Here is a 16796-nt window from a genome sequence, read left to right as displayed (position 1 = left end):
CCAGAAGTAGATAAAAATCAGACAGCAACTGAACGTGCAAAAAAAACAAAAGAAAGAATATAAGGTGAAGGACTAAATGAAAAGGCAAGAAATGTGGAAAAATCATAAATATAGTGGGAAGTATAGAAAACTTCTGGAAGAACCTCATGTTGGTCAGGAACGAACACAGGAATTGTTAAGGAGAGGTGAATTTAAACCATCTGATGAAAGGTTAATATTGGCAGCCCAAGACAGTGGTCTACGTACACACTGGTTTACAAAGTCCATTGAACATGTGGGAGAAACAGATAAATGTAGGTTTTATAAAACCGAACTGGAAACAGTCGCACACCTCGTTGCTGGTTGTGACATACTAACGGCAGAGGGCCTGTACACTGAAAGGCACAATAGTGTGGCGAGACTGTTGCACTGGAGATTGTGCAAACATTATGGTTCTGAAGTGGCTGAGAAGCACTGGAAACATGAGTCACAAAGCATCATAGAAAATGATCAAGTCTTCATCACATGGGATCATCCATTGCCAACAGTTCAAAAGATAGAGGCTAGAAAACTGGATATAGTAGTCCAAGAAAAGAAGACAAGAGCAGCATTGATCATTGAAATCACCACACCCAGTGATTACAGTGTCCTGCGTACAGAGAGACACAAGGTTATAAAATATCAGGATCTGCAAGCAGAAACAAGAGCAATGTAGAAGAAGGATACCAGATAGTTCCAATTGTAGTAGGAGCAATGGGTCTTATAAAAATGAATCCACCATCATATTTAAATAAGCTACCAATACACATAACTCTGTATGAATTACAGAAGGGGTCATTACTGGGCACATTGTGGGTGCTGCGAAGAGCACTTTTGTCTGACATCACAGAGTGAAACAATACTAATTTCCTGAACTTTAATCGTACTTTGACTTAGGAATGGGGTCCATTCCCATCAAGGTATTAGAAACATTGGAGAAATTAAAAAAGGGCGAGATTTATCTCACGGGAGATAGTGCTTTTGTGGAACATACTCCCCATCAACATAAAACAAAGAACAACCCTGTCCATTTTCAAGTGCAACTTAGATCTGTGAATGTGAAACAGAAGATTTATCCCAGGACTGCCCTCTGTACTACTAATGTTCAGAGGTAGCTACTAAATGCTTTATCCCATGCATGAGTCCACTAAAAGTATCTGTCATATGATACTACTTACTCTCATTAGGTGTAATATATAATTATCGACATGGGATGGTTAAGGCCAATCAATAATCAAATGGGACTGGTTATTTCAAGAACAAAAAAGGGAAATTGGCTAGGCTTAAAATGGCATTCAAAGGCAGCTAGCCTAGTACTTACTTCTGAGCCTATGTAGAACTTAGTGTGAAAAAAATGGATAGAAATGGATGACTTGACTTTATTACAAAGACTTCATGCTTTTTTGTCTCAGAGTAATTTAAGACATCATGTATTATTTGGAGATAAAACTGTTCATCTTTGCAATAAATTCTTTTTCCCAAGACTCCGAGGATTCTGCAGTTGTTGTTGTTGTTGTTGTTGTTAATACTTGTTTCTTTCAGAATTTATTTCAGTATTTCTTGCGTTAAGTTGCACTTTGCACCTTGTATGTATATGTATATGTATATTTACTTTTTTGTCTTGTTCTTAATAGTTGCATGTATGTCATTTATTTATTATTTATTTTCTTTATTTTATTCATTTTACATTTGTTGACCGGGAATGTCCAACTGGATTACAAGTCCATTTTCAGTGGAGGCCTAGGGAGAAAAGCTCAAAGAAAACAATTTTTTTACAAAACATAGTTTTAAGGACAGACTTTTGAGACACAATTTCCATAGAAGAGACTTTGACATACATATTAACTAACAGATAGGATACATTTGTTCTCTACAATATAATATTAAATTTTAGAAAGATATTCATAAGTTTAGGATTCCTGTGATAGATTTACTATCAGAGTAAAAGCAAAGGGACGTAGAATAAGGCTCCACGAGAGCAGATGATGCTCGCTATAGTTGAGAAGGAGAGTCACTAAACCTGGAGTCAGATTCCTTGTATGCCTGCATACTTGGCCAATAAATGTGATTCTGATTCTGATTCTAAAGTTACCTCACCTGTTTCCATTTTTTATTGGTTCCTGCTGTCAGCCTACACCTGGGGACACCAATTTACCGTTTCAGTCTTCTCCTTAATATATATATATATATATATATATATATATATATAATTCACTTTACAATCTCAAAATACTGAAATTGCGAATGTCAGTAATTCAAGACGAAAGTACCGAAACCACAAAATCACAAAATCCCATAAAACCAAACATCACAATACTGAAACTTCAGAATATCGTACTTTCAGTATGTGATGCTCTGATTTACAATACTCCCTCCACCACACAAGCAAACACACATACACCTTCCTCCCCACACTACAACAATCAACAAAACACACACACACACACACACACACACACACACACACACACACGCACACACGCACACAACACACACAACACACACACACACACACACGCACACACACACACACACACACACACACACACACACACACACACACACACACACACACACACACACACACACGCACACACGCACACACACACACACACACACAAATACAAATCAAACCCACCTAACCTACATATAAGCAGATGGGCAAGCCCCCCTGCACCCCCCCGCTACTTATATATACAAACTCTGAGGTCGCACTAAAAAGAAAAAGACACTAAACTTACTGCTACACACTCTGCAGTCCCATTGTACAAATGCACATAGAGTCCGGTTTTCAGATTTTGCTAAATTCTGGGGTGTTTTGTTGTTTCTGTGTTACCCAGATCTTACTAAGATAGAAGGAAGCTTCTCTGTTCATCAGTGAGAGTGGTGAGCTTTAAGCAGCCAATCTGTCACTAGAGGAGTGGTTTCAGCTCAGAATCTGTAGTTTTATTGGCCATTTTGGGCTATTTCTATCCCTTTCATCTTTCTGTTTAAAAACCTGTGTTTGCACGTTTTTTGCGCTTGTATTATCTCACCAAGATCCTGCCTGGGTGTCCTGCAGAGTTCTAGAGCAGCAGAGAGAGAAAAGGGAGACTTTGAGTGGATTAAGTACCTCTGTTTTGCTTTTTATTGGTTATTTTTGCTAGCCGCACTATTCTGAGCATTTTTTATTAACTTTGCAACTTATTTGAACTGTTTTTTGAATTCTGGTACTGTTTGCACTTTGATAATTTTTAAGCATTTTTCAGCTGAAGAAGTGGGATTGTCAGAGAGATGAAGAAAGTATACATGAGTATAAGGAGATGAGAAGCATGGCAAAGAGAGAGGTAGCAAAGGCTAAGGATAAGGCATATGGAGAGTTGTATGAAAGGTTGGACACTAAAGAGGGAGAAAAGGACCTATATCGATTGGCTAGACAGAAGGACCGAGCTGGGAATGATGTGCAGCAGGTAAGTGTGATAAAGGATAATGAGGGAAATGTACTCACAAGTGTGGAGAGTGTGTTGAGCAGATGGAAATAGTACTTTGAGGGGTTGATGAATGAAGAGAATGAAAGAGAAAGAAGGTTGGATGATGTGGGAATAGTGAATCAGGAAGTGAAACAGATTAGCAAGGAGGAAGTAAGGACAGCTATGAAGAGGATGAAGAATGGAAAGGCTGTTGGTCCAGATGACATACGAGTGGAAGCATGGAAGTGCTTAGGAGAAATGGCAGTAGAGTTTTTAATCAGATTGTTTAAAGAAATCTTGGAAAATCAGAGGATGCCTGAGGCGTGAAGAAAAAGTGTTTTGGCACCTATTTTTAAGAATAAGGGTGATGTGCAGAGCTGTAGTAACTACAGAAGGATAAAACTGATCAGTCACAGCTTGAAGTTATGGGAAAGAGTAGTGGAAGCAAGGTTAAGAAGGGAGGTGATGATTAGTAATCAGCAGTATGGTTTCATGCCAGGAAAGAGCTCTACAGATGCGATGTTTGCTCTGAGAGTGTTGATGGAGAAGTACAGAGGTCAGAAGGAGTTGCATTGTGTCTTTGTAGACTTGGAGAAAGTATATGATAAGGTGCCTAGAGAGGAGTTGTGGTATTGTATGAGGAAGTCGGGAGTGGCACAGAAGTATGTAAGAGTGGTACAGGATATGTACGAGGGTAGTGTGACAGTGGTGAGGTCTGCAGTGGGAGTGACAGATGCATTTAAGGTGGAGGCAGGATTACAGCAAGGATCAGCTCTGAGCCCTTTCTTATTTGCAACGGTGATGGACAGGTTGACAGATGAGATCAGACAGGAGGCCCCATAGACTATGATGTTTGCAGATGACAGTGTGATCTGTAGTGATAGTAGGGACCAGGTTGAGGAGACCCTGGAGAGGTGCAGATATGCTCTAGAGAGGAGAGGAATGAGGGTCAGCAGGACTAAGACCGAATATATGTGTGTGAATGAGAGGGAGGATAGAGGAATGGTGAGGATGCAGGGAGTACAGCTGGTGAAAGTGGATGAGTTTAAGTACTTGGGATCAACAGTTCAGAGTAATGGTGAGTGTGGAAGAGAGGTGAAGAAGAGAGCACAGGCAGGGTGGAATTGGTGGAGAAGCATGTCAGGAGTGATTTGCGACAGACGGGTACCAGTAGGAGTGAAAGGGAAGGTCTACAAGAGGGTAGTGAGATCAGCTATGTTATATGGGTTGGAGACTGTGGCACTGACAAAAAGGCAGGAGTCAGAGCTGGAAGTGGCAGAGTTAAAGATATTAAGATTTGCACTGGGTGTGACAAGGATGGACAGGGTTAGGAATCAGTATATTAGAGGGTCAGCTCAGGTTGGACAGTTTGGAGACAAAGTCAACAAGGCGAGATTACGTTGGTTTGGACATGTGCTGAGGAGGGATGCTGGGTATATTGGGAAAAGGATGCTAAGGATGAAGCTGCCAGGTAAGAGGAAATGAGGAAGGCCTAAGATAAGGTTTATGGATGTGGTGAGAGGAGATGCAGGTGGTTGGTGCAAGATGCAGAGGACACGAAGAAATGGAAACAGATGATCCGCTTAACTGGAACATCTGAAAGAGAAGAAGAAGAACTGTTGAGGGCTATACACTCAAGTGTGATAGCCATTTTTCTGCTTTAAAAGTGTTTGTTTTACTGCATCTGTTTTAATTTTTGAAAAAAAAAAATCCTATATCTACTTGTTTCCCACCTTTCTATAACCAGTAGAGTCTGGTTTTCAGCTTTTGCTGAATCCTGGACTGTTTTGTAGTTTCTGTGTTGCCCAGACCTTACAAAGATAGAAGGAAGCTTCTTTGTTCATCAGTGAGAGTGGTGAGCTTTGAGAAGCCTATCTGTTGTGGGAAGAGTGGTTTCAGCTCAGAATGTGTAATTTTACTGGCCATTTTGGAGTATTTCTATCCCTTTCATCTTTCTGTTTATAAAGCCGTGTTTGCACGGTTTTGCACATCGCACAGTACTGTTCAACTAGGGTTGAACTATTCCCAGTGCCAGAAAGTCTGGTCTTCTAATTTTCCCTTAGAACTAGCCAGTTTTCTAGTTTTAGCACTCAAAACGTTTTCCTTGTGCTCAGCACGTGTTCAAAATTTATTGCAAGCACTAAATAATCTACAAATTACTGCAGCACTCAACTTTCCTCACTTGTTAGGAGGAAAACAGTTTTTAGTACTTAAATTAATAAGCACCTATCCAGGCATGTCTAAGGGTCAGCTCCCAGTAGTTTCCTTTGCCCACCTGATGAATCTGGGCATCTTGGGGCAATGTAGCAATTGCCTCATGTACACTGACAACCCTCTCCTCCTACCACCCAACACTACAACCTGTGAGAGATGCACTTATATAGCCAAACTGGAAGCCAAGCTCTCTCCAGCCAAGACTGTACTAGACAGTCAAGAGGAGAAGGTAAACACCTGCACCACACCACACTCAACACATAGTCCATCAAAACCTACACCACCTAAACCCACACATAGTAACACAAAACACAGACCTACATTCATGGAGGCTCTCAATAAAAATCTGCCCAAACAACAGAGACCTCCAAACCTGAAACGCAAGAAACCACCACCCAACAACACTACCCAAATGACACAAAGCCCACAAAATCAGTGTGCCACTCAACCTCAGCCCATAAGGCAAAACAATGTACCCAATACACTAGTCATAGGTGACTCTATAGTCAGGCACACTGATGTCCCACTCACCAGGCTAAACAAGGAGAAAGTTACTGCCAGCTGCCTGTCGGGTGCCAGGATCCACCACATAATGCAAGCACTTAGGTCACTCCACAACAAGTAAAAATATAACTTTGTCATTGTCCATGTTGGTGTGAATGACCTGAGGTATACCTCCCTGGACTACATGAAAAGAGACATGAAGGAGCTCTCAGATCATGTAGCCCAGGCAGGTATGACCCTAGCCCTGAGTAGCATCCTGCCATTGACCAGAATGATACCACAATACAAGGACAAAATGATTGACTTCAACAATTGCCTAAGCTTATGGTGTCATTCTAAGGGGACCCAGTGTCTGTCTGCCTGAGACAACATGATCAGCAGACCACAATGCTTTGCCAGAGATGGCCTGCACCTGTCGCCCCTGGGATTCCAGAAACTGACTAATGCTCTTGCCACCCCTGTAGTGCCTTTTTTAGGCAAGGTTCAAATGACAAACTCACCACCGTAGCAGGTATAAGCAAGCAAAATCTGAGGGTAATGCTACTCAATGCTAGAAGTCTAAATCTCAAAATGCACTCACTCAAGGCACTCCTTAAAATGGAGAACATCGACATCAGTACAGTGAGAGAGACCTGGTTCAAGGCTCCAGAGAGCACCCCTGCATTACCAGGCTATAACTCATACCACACCTTTCGTTCACCTAATCTGGACCAAAACACTAAAGGTGGAGGCATGTCCATATTCATTAAGGATATCCACATCTCCAGGCTAGTTGCTCAACATAATGCATCCGAAATTACCCAAGTGCAACTAACACTGGGCAAGACTGCAATCCAGGTTGTAGCTTGTTACAGATCCCCCACCATGCCACAGGATGCCCACTCCACGTTTCTTGATATACTGCATAATATTAAGGTACAGCCCAATACCCCTAATAATGGGCAATTTCAACTACCTCACCACCAACTGGGAAAACTACTTATGGACTATCTCATTTGCTCAATGCTTTCTAGAATTCATAAATTCCAATGCCCTGGATCAGCCTGTCCATACCCCACCAGGGACAGCAATATCCTGGACCTGGTCATTACCAAAATGGGCAACTGATGTTCCACACCAGAGGTCAACTCCTCTCTGGTCAGATCCGACCACAAGCTAATCACCTTAGACATCAATATCCCGCCCCCACCCCCCATTAAGGAAGCCACAGTAAAAAACTTGTCCAAAGCCAACTTCATGTTTCTTAAGACAGAAGTGGCAAGCTTCATGACACCCATACAGATGGAAAATAGAGATACAACTGCTGAATCCTCTACAAATGCACTGTATAAGCACATACACGAGTGCATGGATCGTGCCATCCCCAACAGAACCAAGGCACTATCCTCCACAAAAAGGTAGCCAATCTGGTGGTGCCCTGCCATAAGCAAACTCTAAAACAGAAGGAAGAAGCTGTTGCAAAAAAACAGTAAAATCCCCTGATTGCAGGAACTTCCTGATCAGCCTCAGTAAGAATCTGAGATCCCTCATAAAATCCTCCAAAGCTAGTTACAAAAATAAAATCGCCACTGATTCTAAAGACAACCACAAAGCATTCTACAGCTATGTCAAGAATCTCAATGGCAAACTCAGATCTGCTCTGAGCTACAGCACAATGGCACTAGATATACAGAACCAACTGATATTGCCAATATCCTGGCAGATAGGTTCTGTGCAAACTTCACCCCCCCACCCCCCAAAAGGCCCATCACTATACCAGAAGAATGCAAAGCCCCCATAATCATGGCTGCACAAGTAAAGACCCTACTCTTCAAAGCCAAGAACACAGCATCCATGGGATCTGACAACATCCCAGGCTGCGTTCTGCATGAACTACAAAATGAACTGGCACCTGACCTAAGTAGCATGTTCAATCATAGCCTCCTTTAGGCTTTGTGCCTATTGAATGGTGCACAGCAACAGTTATCCTGCTTTGCAAAGGGGGTGCCACCACTGACCCTAGGAACTACCACCCCATTAGCCTGATGAGCCTGGTCTGCAAGGCCATAAAACATATCATCTTGGAGCTTATAAACAAGGACATAGGTAACCTCCAAACTCTGGAACCCACTCAGTTTGGGTTTGTAAAAGGCAGGTCATGTCTCCTAAACCTGATTGACTTCTTTGAAGCAGTCACCAGAACCGTGGACGAGGATAAGGTGGTGCACACAGCCTATCTTGACCTCGCCAAGGCTTTTGACACCATCCTCCACTCTGGAATTATAGATAAACTCACTAGACTGGGCATAAATCCCTATGTCACAAGATGGGTGGCGAACTGGCTCACTGACAGAACCCACACAGTGAAAGTAGCCAACTCCAAATCCAACTTCAGACTAGTGACAAGTGGAGTACCACAGGGCTAACTTTCTTGGGTGGCAAAAGCCAGGGAACTTTTTTGGCTAGGCTTATATAGGCCCCAGGGTCGATAGCCTAGTACATACCTATGAAGCTATGAACCTATGTACAAACACCACCACTTTCAATACTTATACACTCATATTCTTACCTACCTAACCTAACCTACACCTAAAATTTCCCAAAACACTCACATACACTCAAATCCCTAACCAAAACCCTTAAAAAAAAACACTTACCTGAATCTCCAGCTATAACCACACATCGGCAGCCATCCCCATATCCCAGAGCACACCGCACCTTACAGTCACAGTAAACCACACGTCACATAGCGCAGCACCACCACTGGGGATTCAACATTTCCAAGTTTGGTCATATGCAGTTTTGGGCAACTGCACTTTCGACACTTTCGTCTCGAGATACTGAATTCGCGATTTCAGTATTTCGAGATTGTAAAGTGAAACCGTATGTGTGTGTGTGTATATATATATATATATATATATATATATATATATATATATATATATATATAACTTTTATTTTTGTTTTTATTTTTAAGCCATTGCTCGAATAAATATTTGATGGTTTTAATGAATGCAGTTGTCGTTAATGGTAATGGAGGTGAACTGCACTTGTCGATATCTAAGTAGAGCTGATTGTATACGTGGTGTTAGGGAAGATAATACATCTGAAATGTTCATCTTATGGCTGTTTAACTAAGTGCGTTGCTGAGCCTTTATCTGTGGATATAATTTTTCAAGTACAATTTTTCAAGCATATTTGTCAGCAAACACCCATAGGTGTTGCAATAAACGAACTTTTGTGTTGAGAAGTGGCAGTGGAATATACCTGCCCTGGCCATGGTCGCAGTGCTGCTTGTTGATACATTTATACTTTATTTTCTTTGCAGTACACTCCTGCTTGGTTCTAGCTGTGTCGTGTTTGGATTTATATATATATATATATATATATATACTTAGAATGAGCATATACACTATAATACAATGTTAATGTCTGTAATATGCTGTTACTTGTAGTTTAGCTATACCAATCACTAGGCCTAAGGTTCTGTTGAGCCCTTGCGCAAAGCATCAATGACTCCAGATGTACTAGACAGGGGCACATATCTGGTATGTTGCTAACACAGAATCTACCTTGTGTGCTCAACTCACGACAGACCATTGCAACTGTTATTGCTATCCTAGAGCAGCAAAGCAGTGAAGGCTGTTATAGTTCAATAAAAATGAAATTTGTCACATGGACAGCTTTAATTCAGTAAATTCTAAACTGATAAATGCTGTAATGGGTGGGGAAGGACAGAGAATGAGGAATCTGCAAATACAGACTCTTTATTTAGGTACACCTGAGCTAAGCATGGCTCTGCAAATGTGAAGACAGAAAGATAGAAAACATTTCATGTGGCTAGTTCTATAGCCTAACATTTAGGATAGAAAGTTCGAAATAAACTATATGCTGTACTCCTAGGACTGATACTCAGAACCTTCAGTGGAATACTGTACAAGGTAATCACCTTACTCAAGCAAAACTCCAGGTCTTTCCAAAAACAAGCACTTTGTGTAGTATGTCTTCTCTAGTTTAAAGTTTAATTATCTGACTAAACAAGGGATGTATATGTATGCATACATTGCATGTATCGATGTGTCTAGGATTGATAAATATATAGATAGATAGATAGATAGATAGATAGATAGATAGATAGATAGACAGACAGATAGATAGATAGATAGATAGATAGATAGATAGATAGATAGATAGATAGATAGATAGATAGATAGATAGATAGATAGATAGATAGATAGATAGATAGATAGATAGATAGATAGATAGATAAATAGATAGACAGACAGATATAGATAGATAGACAACTGTCTCATGTACACGGACAACCCTCCCCTCCTCCAAACTGGTTCAAATATATGTGAGAGATGCAACTATTTAGCCAAACTGGAGGCTGAGCTCTCTCATCTCAAAACTGGTGTAACCAGTCAGGAGGAGAAGGTAACCTCACACAACACAATTCCAGTATCACATAGTCCCACCACATCAGCAAACCAAACACATAAATACACAAAAACATACTCGGAGGCTCTAAATAAAAATCTACCTAAGCAACAGAGACCTCCAAAGCAGACATCCAAGCAAATGCTGCCTCAAAACAAAACACACACAACACATAACCCACAAAGTCAGTGTGCCAAGCAGCCACAGCCCTTAAGGCTGAATAACACACCTGATACTCTTGTTATAGGTGACTCTATTGTCAGACACACTGATGTCCCGCTCACCAGGCTGAATAAAGAGAAGGTCACAGTGAGCTGCCTGTCAAGTGCTAGGATCCGACACATAACGCAAGCACTCAGGTCACTCCAAAGCAAATACAAATATGACTCAGTCATTGTACATGCTGGTGTGAATGACCTGAGACGTACCTCCCTGGACTACATGAAAAGAGACATAGAGGAGCACTCTGATCATGTAGCCCAGGCTGGTATGACCCTGACCTTGAGCAGCATCTTACCCTCACCTAGAATGATGCCACAGTACAAAGACAAAATGATCGATTTTAACAATTGGCTAAAATTTTGGTGTCATTCAAAGGAGATCCAGTGTCTGTCAGCCTGGGATGACATGCTCGACAAGCCACGTTGCTTCGCTAGGGATGGCTTGCACCTGTCACCACTGGGCTTTCAGATATTGGCAAAGGCTCTTGCCACCCCCATAGTGCCTTTTTAGGCAAGGCTCAAAAGTCAAACCCACCCCCATAGACAGCACAAGGAACAAGAAACTAAGGGTAATGCTGCTAAACGCCAGAAGTCTTAACCTCAAGATACACGCACTCGAAGCTCTCCTCAGTATGGAGAACATCGATATCTGTGCAGTGTCAGAAACCTGGTTCAAGGCTCCAGAGAGCACCCCAGCACTACCAGGCTATACCTCATATCATGCTTTTCGGCCCCAAAACTCGGACCGAACCACAAAAGGAGGGGGAGTTTCCATATTTATCAAGGATATCCACACCTCCAGGTTAGTGGCATTGCACGAAGTATCGGAGACCATCCATGTGCAACTAACAGTGGGCAAGACTGCTTTTCAGTTTATAGCATCCTACAGACCACCCTCTCAAAGTCAGGAATCCCATTCGGCTTTCCTGAAAACATTGGAAAACATGAAGATCTCTCCGAACACCATTATATTGGGCGACTTCAACTACCCAAACATTGACTGGAAGCACTACTCAAGCCCCAGCACCTTAGCCCAAAGATTCCTGGAAATTATAAACTCATTTGCTATGGAACAACTAGTCACCACTCCCACAAGAGGGGACAACATACTAGACCTGATCATTACCAACATGGGGACTCTATGCTCCACACCAGAAGTATATCCCTCATTGGTAAGATCAGACCATAAATTAATTTCACTGGATGTCCACATCCCGACCCCACCCCCAGCCCAGAAAACCACAGTGAAAAACTTCTCAAAACCGAAGTGGAATCCTTCAAGGCCCCAGGGCCAGTGGAAACTACAGCCCAAACTGCAGAATCCTATATAAATGCATTCTACGGACATCTCCAGGAATGTATGGATCATGCTATCCCAAACAAAACCAAGACCCAATCATCCAAAGGCAGGCATCCAGTCTGGTGGACCCCTGCCATAAATAAACTGTACAACAGAAGGAGGAAGCTACTACATGATAGAGCAAAATCCCTAATAGGGAAGGCATCTCTGATCAGTACTAGCAAAAAATTACGATCCCTCATAAAATCCTCCAAGGCCAGCTTCGAGAGAAAAATTGCACAGGACACCAAAGACAATCATAAGGCTTTTTCAGTTATGTTAGAAACCTGGGATACAACTCCCAGACTTGTTCTGAGTTGATTCTAAACGACAAAAATACACTGAACCCACAGACATCGCCAATATCCTGGCAGACAGGTTCAGTGCAAACTTCTCCCCAAAAGAGCAAGTATCTATCCCGGCAGAGGGCTGCCTCCCAAACATCTCAGATGCTCAGGTGAAGGCTGCCCTCTCCAAAGCAAAAAACACTGCTTCCATGGGACCAGATGGCGTCCCAGGTTGCATCCTACATGAACTACAAGAGGAACTAATCCCTCAAATAAAACAGCTATACAATCTCAGCCTCACTACAGGATATGTGCCCACAGAAACAGTGGTCCCACTCCACAAAGGTGGAGCCTCTACGGACCCTGGAAACTATCGCCCCATAAGCCTGACTAGCTTAGTCTGCAAGGCTATGGAGAGGATCATCATGGAACTCATAAACAAAGACATTGGGGACCTACAGACACTAGATCCTACCCAGTTCGGCTTTGTCAAGGGCAGATCCTGCCTTTTGAACCTGGTTGACTTCTTTGAAACAGTCACCAAAGCCATAGATGAAGGGAAGGTAGTCCACACAGCCTATCTGGACCTTGCAAAGGCATTTGACACAATACCCCACTCGGGCATCATAGATAAGCTATCCAGCTTAAATATAAACCCCTATGTCACAAGATGGGTCGCAAACTGGCTCAAAGACAGAACCCACAGAGTGAGAGTTGCTGGAGCCATGTCAGACTCGAAACCGGTCACAAGTGGCGTCCCACAGGGTTCTGTCCTGGGACCACTCTTGTTAGGTATATACTTTTCCGAGGTACAGGCAAACGTGGGAGGACTATGGCTCACCAAGTTCGCAGACGACTGCAAACTGGGCGCCATAATCAACTCTCCAGCTGACACAAACATCCTTCAAAAAGGTCTCACAGAGACAGATAACTGGTGCCAGCGCCATGGTTTAAAGCTAAATGCCAAAAAATGTATAGTCATACCCTTTGGCAAAAACAATGTGCCCACAAATTACCACATAGGCGGAAACCCATTAAGTACAGAGAAAGTTATTAGGGACCTGGGGACCCAAGTTGATAGCAATCTCTCCTTTGAAAACCACATTGCCAAAGTGGTTAGAAAGACCTTCTACATAGCCCACCTCATCACGAAGGGTTTCAGATCTAGATCAAGAGAGGTAATCATGCCCCTTTATTCATCCCTCATCAGGCCCATCATAGAATACAATGCCCCTTTTGGGATGTACCTTACATGACACCTGCAGCAATTAGAAAGACCCCAAAAGTATCTCACCAAGAGGATCAAGGGTCTCAAACAGATGCCATATGCTGCTCGGTTAAAAAACCTCCAGCTCTACTCAGTTGCATACCGCCTACTTCGAGGCGATCTATGCCTGACATACAAAGCTATGTCAAATCCAGAATTAATGGACATGCTCCACCTCAGTAAATCTAAATCCCTTAGAGCCACACGCTCGAGGGACTTGAACCTCAGCACAGAAATAAATAGAACTTGCTGGAGGGACAGGTTCATAACCCAGAGGCTCCCTTCGCTCTGTAATAGAATTCCAGTTCATGTGAGGCAGAGCACCTCACTGAATCTCTTCAAGAAGAATCTCGATAAGTGGATGGGGGATCGTAGGTTTGTCCCAGGGATTACTCCCGTGTCACTATTAGACAGAGGCACAGTAAATTAAACCTTAAAAAGGGCACAGTATACTCAAATCAAGGGGTGGCGTAAGCCATACAGAATCGGGCTAGGCTTATAATTGCCCCAGGGCAGATAGCCTAGTATGAACCTATGAACCTATGAATCTAAGATAGATAGATAGATAGACAGATAGATAGATAGATAGATAGATAGATAGATAGATAGATAGATAGATAGATATGGAATGAGATAGAAAAAGGGGAAGGAGAGAGTAAGTCAGCAAAACCAGGACTCAGACTGCTATATCAGTTAGAAGTTTTTGGAAGCACAGGCCCTGATCAAAGTCTGTGTGGAATAGTGTAGCTAAGATAGGAAGAAAAGGGGCAGCTACCCTGGGTGCACAGATTTAGGGGGCACGACTGGACGATCCTGATTGCTCTTCAGTGCATTCTGGCATTTAGAAATATATGCCAATATTGCACTCGCAGTGAAAACTGAGCACTGTAGTGCTCTGTGTGTGTGCTTCTACAATTTAAAAGAAGAAAGGAACATTTTTTTGGCTGTTCGTGTCCAAGTAGACAAAGAGATTTTTTATTTATTTATTTATTTATTTTAATTTGTTTTGACTGGTGCCAGAATGGGAGATGGCACTGGGCACAAAGGTAGCTATCTCTACCTCTGCCTAAGAGGACATCACTAAAGCAGCATGTGCTTCAATTAGGGCTTGAACTGTGACCGTCTGGATCACTATTATAGCTGCTAAACCATTAAGCTATTGAAGGTGAAACTAGCCAATATTTTGGAGTTTTACCTCTCCCTTACATATGTAATTCACACATACACAGACCAATGAGAAAGCACAAGAGGCTGATACTTGTTTATGTTTATCTGCATTTTAACTATATTTGTCATGTCAAGTATTTATTTTCTGGTGGGTAATTGGTCTTGTCTTCAGATCCTTCTTCACCCAAGACCAAGACCGATTAAATGCAACCTGCAGGAATACCTTCCTCCCCCACCAGCCAATACATAAGTAATCAGGCAAAGAGGGAAAAAGGAAAGAGTGTGCCAACAAACTCCCTGAACCAGAATTCAATTAAACTGGCATTCAACACAAAGTTTTTGGAAGTAAAGACCCTGGTTATATGTAAGGGAGATATTAAATTTCAAAAGCTTGGGCAGTGGTTAGCTGCTTTAATAGCTTAATAGTAGAGCAATTAAAATGCTCATCTAGAGGGTCTGAGTTCAAGTCCTATGTTAAGCACATACTTCAATAATGTGCTCTTACACTTTGACCAAGGCCAGTGCTTATAATTGATATAAAAGTTAGACCTGGTTTGGAGAGTCTGCTGATATAATTTCTCTGTTCCTTTCTTATCTAATCTATCATGCTGGGGGGGGGGGGTTCTTGCAAATAGTTGGCCTTGGCCATTGCTGAAAAGGGTCTGGAGGCCAGGCCATTTATCTGCCAAAGAGTACATAGAAAGACAAACATAATTAAAATACTAATAAAATAAATATGCAACTGCACTTTCTCTTTTCTCATTGATTTAGTGTGTGTGTGTGTGTGTGTGTGTGCGTGTGTGCGTGTGTGCGTGCGTGCGTGCGCGCGTGTGCGCGTGTGCGCGTGTGCGTGTGTGTGCGTGTGTGCGTGTGTGCGTGTGTGTGTGTGCGTGCATGTGAATTATATATTTAAGGGAAAGATGAAGCTTCAAAGAAATAGGCCAGTTTTTAGCTGCTTCAAAAACTGAATGGTGGAACAACTGAAAAAGTGATCCAGAGGGATTGGGTGAGTCCTGTTTGGAGCACACATTTTGTTAGTCTTGTTCTTCTGTACTTTGAACTGGTGACTGGGCTTCTGCAAATTTCTAAATGATATCCAGTTTATCTGCGTTCTGGTTCAGGGAGCTTGCTGACATATACTCTTTTTTCCCTCTTCTTTGTTTGATTACTTGTGTATTGTGTGGGAGGATGCTGCTTCTATTCTTAATTAGCCTTGGTCACTAGTTAAAAGAGTCTAGAGACCTACTCACTTATCTGCTAAAATAATAAATAAGTCACACATTCTCTGCTATTAATGGCATAGTGAAATAGCTATAAATAGATAACTAGGTGGCTAAAGGCATATAAAGTTGATAATGTAAAAAAAATCTTATGTAGAGGTTCTAGATGTGTCAAATTGTTTTAAAGTATCTAAGTAAATTCTGCCACTTTGCACATGAAAACAAGCTAGTGTCTGTGTCATAAACAGGCTAACTCCTTACGTGTCACTAGCACAACAGGTGGAACAAAGCACTAATGATGACATAGCTATGTACATGCACTTTGAATTTGGTAACATGTATATCTTCAGGACCCAAGTTTGTTACACCTGGGTGATGAAATGCTGAAAGGCACGTCCCCCACCAATTCCTTTCTGGTATTGAGCTGGTCTGATGTTGCTAAGAATAACTCCATCTTTTTAAGATGCTAATCCTTTTTGCCTGCCTGTAACTGGGGTCAAATGACTGTACCAGCCCACTGGCTTTGTACTTCCTGTCACTCAATAGTGATCTGTTGAGTTCAGCATTGAAACCGAATAGTGAGAAATCAGATTTGTGTCTGCAGTTATTTCACTGGGATTAGGTAAAGCTCCAGTCCACACTTGCACTAAACAAAGCTTTTAAGATTAGCTCGAATTTACTGTATCAACTG

Source organism: Protopterus annectens, chromosome 4.part0 (genome assembly GCF_019279795.1).
Source record: "Protopterus annectens isolate FY-2018-M chromosome 4.part0, PAN1.0, whole genome shotgun sequence".
In the NCBI taxonomy this organism is placed as follows: domain Eukaryota; kingdom Metazoa; phylum Chordata; order Ceratodontiformes; family Protopteridae; genus Protopterus; species Protopterus annectens.
Note: the sequence above shows the minus strand (reverse complement) of the source record.